This window comes from Wolffia australiana, chromosome 19 (genome assembly GCF_029677425.1).
Source record: "Wolffia australiana isolate 7733 chromosome 19, ASM2967742v1".
Taxonomy (NCBI): domain Eukaryota; kingdom Viridiplantae; phylum Streptophyta; class Magnoliopsida; order Alismatales; family Araceae; genus Wolffia; species Wolffia australiana.
In genome coordinates, this window is record NC_135853.1 from 8,917,501 (window position 1) to 8,920,000 (window position 2,500).

General features: G+C 58.8%; 1 pseudogene across 1 annotated transcript; it reads left to right on the plus strand.

Moving 5' to 3' along the window:
- The first annotated feature begins 380 nt into the window (after positions 1-380).
- Positions 381-1,686, plus strand: LOC144715689 (peroxidase 5-like; annotated as a pseudogene). Its single transcript, XR_013584693.1, has 2 exons — positions 381-699; positions 822-1,686. The product of XR_013584693.1 is annotated as a peroxidase 5-like (transcript).
- The last annotated feature ends 814 nt before the right edge of the window (positions 1,687-2,500 follow it).

The window sequence follows — 2,500 nt, forward strand, 5'->3', positions numbered from 1 at the left end:
GGACGGAGCGAAAGAGAGAGCGCTAATGACGGCGAAGGAGAAAGACAGCTACAGAGAGCGAGCCAAGGACAGACAGCCAACGACTGGGAGACGGAGCGAGGAAGATGCATCCCGATATACACCAACCCACTCACGCGGGCGCCCCCGCATCGCACAGAGACGTGATCCAGCGCCCATCGCCGATTGCGCGTGTTGACCTCGCTGCTCTTCAGCCTCAACGCCAAGACCTTCTGCGTATGCGACCCACGGACGACTCCACGGTTGGTATGATTACGGGTCAACAGACGTAAAGCAACGGACGAAACGCGGCTCACAGTAGACGCCGTCAACCTTGCAAGCCCCGGACGAAGAACGCTTACCGATCTATAAAAAGGTCCAGAGTGGCCAATCCAATATCGCAATAGCATCTCTTAGGTTGGAACTCCTTTCAGATAGCAGCCTATCAAAAGAGTTCCGGGCAAGAACCTGGCTTTAGAAATGTCGCGAACCACGCCAGGCGTTTTGTTCGTCGCTTTCGTACTGGCTGTTCATTCTTTGTCTCTGGTCGCCGCCACGCACCCCCTCAAGGCGGGCTTCTACCGGAGGAGCTGCCCGCAGGCGGAGCGCATCGTGAGGAACGTTGTCGGGCCGGCTGTGGCCGCCAACCCGGGCATCGGGGCGGGTCTCATAAGGCTGCACTTCCACGACTGCTTCGTCAGGGTAAGTGTCCTTGCCTGGCAGAATAGAACTCGCCTCCCTCACGTACAAGGAGTAGGCTTGTATTTCTCTCTCCGGCAGGCCCCTTATCCTCCGGTGCTCATCGTTTGTTCTCCTGTGCACAGGGATGCGACGCCTCCGTCCTTCTCGAGGGCAGTGAATCCGAGCAGATGAACATCGCGAACCTGAACAGCCTCCGGGGATTCGAAGCCATCAACGAAGCCAAGGCCCTGCTGGAGTCTCAGTGCCCCCAAACTGTGTCCTGCGCCGACGTCCTCGCCTTCGCCGCGCGCGACGCTTCCGAGTTCACCGGCGGCATCCGCTACAAGGTCCCCGCCGGACGGCGCGACGGCAGGATCTCACTCAAGGCTGAGGCCGATGTGCTCCCATCCCCATTCGCAGGCGCCGCGGTCCTCGGCGAGGACTTTCGAAAGAAGGGAATGTCGCTGGAAGACATGGTGGTGCTCTCCGGAGCCCACTCCCTGGGCATCGCCCACTGCCCCACCTTCTCTCGCAGGCTCTACGCCTTCAACGCCACCCACCCGCAGGATCCCTCCATGGGCGCCCGGCCTGCCGAGTACCTCAAGAGGCGCTGCCCGCCTCGGGCGGGACCCCACCGCAGTGCCGCTGGGCGTGGCCACGCCCAACCTCCTGGGCGTGCAGTACTACAGGAACCTCAAGGCGGGAAGGGGTGCTCATCTCGACCAGACCCTCTGGACCAGCTCCCTACGGCAAACCTGGTGAACTCCTTCGCCCAGAAGCCCAACCTCTGGGCCAAGAAATGCGCCGACGCCATGGTGCGCATGGGCGCCATCGACGTCCTCACCGGCAACCAAGGCGAGATCAGGGTCAAGTGCTCCGTCGTCAACAGCCTGTGAACAGCAGATCTAAAGAAGCGCCCTGCGGTGCTGCATTCGTTATTTTTTCCTGTTCTCAACGCCATCGCGATCCAATAAATGGAGGACGATTCAGAATCTCTTTTTTTTGTTAGTCGGGCCGTTTCTTTACTCGTACCCACTGCCCTCCGGCGGGATCTCTTCTGTTTCTAGAGGGCTGGGTGAATTCTGGACTCCCCGGCCCCCACCGGGCAGGGGAGCTCTGCGCCTGCACCAACTCCTCCCAAAGGAATTCTTGCTATCGTGTTTTAGACGCGTACCGTGTCTTCGACGCGCATCGTGTTATAGACGCGTGCGACGTCTCGCTGTGTCTCATCTTATTACATCGGTTCACGGGCACGTGGGAAAATGTACCCTCCCGCTCATGGGCGCTGGGCATATCACTGCCCGCCTTGCCGTCGTTTAATTCCTTACTCCTATCCGGCGGACGGGGGATGGGTCTTTAAGAACGTGCACGGCCCTTTTGTAAGCCTCTTGCTGGCCTTCCCCTGTCACCTACATTACGGCTCCGCAGCGCGTGCGCAGCAGTTCATGTTTCCTACCTTTCAAGTCAACGTAATGGGACCGAAACTCACACGTCATGACATCTGGAAATAAGGGACTCCAAATCTTCTTTCCTGCTTTGCTCCCCGTCGTCCTCTCCCAAGACCAAAGTAACCCTCATCTTAGGGTTCGTTATTTAAGCACGTCCGACTCGCGATGCAGATGTGCCTTGTTTTGCTTGAAGGAGCGGAATGTCCCCCCCCCCCCCCCCAAATACATGTGTTTCTTGGAGGGCACTATGGAAGAGACGCTTGTTCTCCCACCCGCCGAGCGTCCCGGTTCTGCCGTGACGTATTTTCCCACTACAAATGGATGCGGAGTGGAGAAAAGGAGATACCAGAATCACGGGCGTGCGCCTCTTAGTC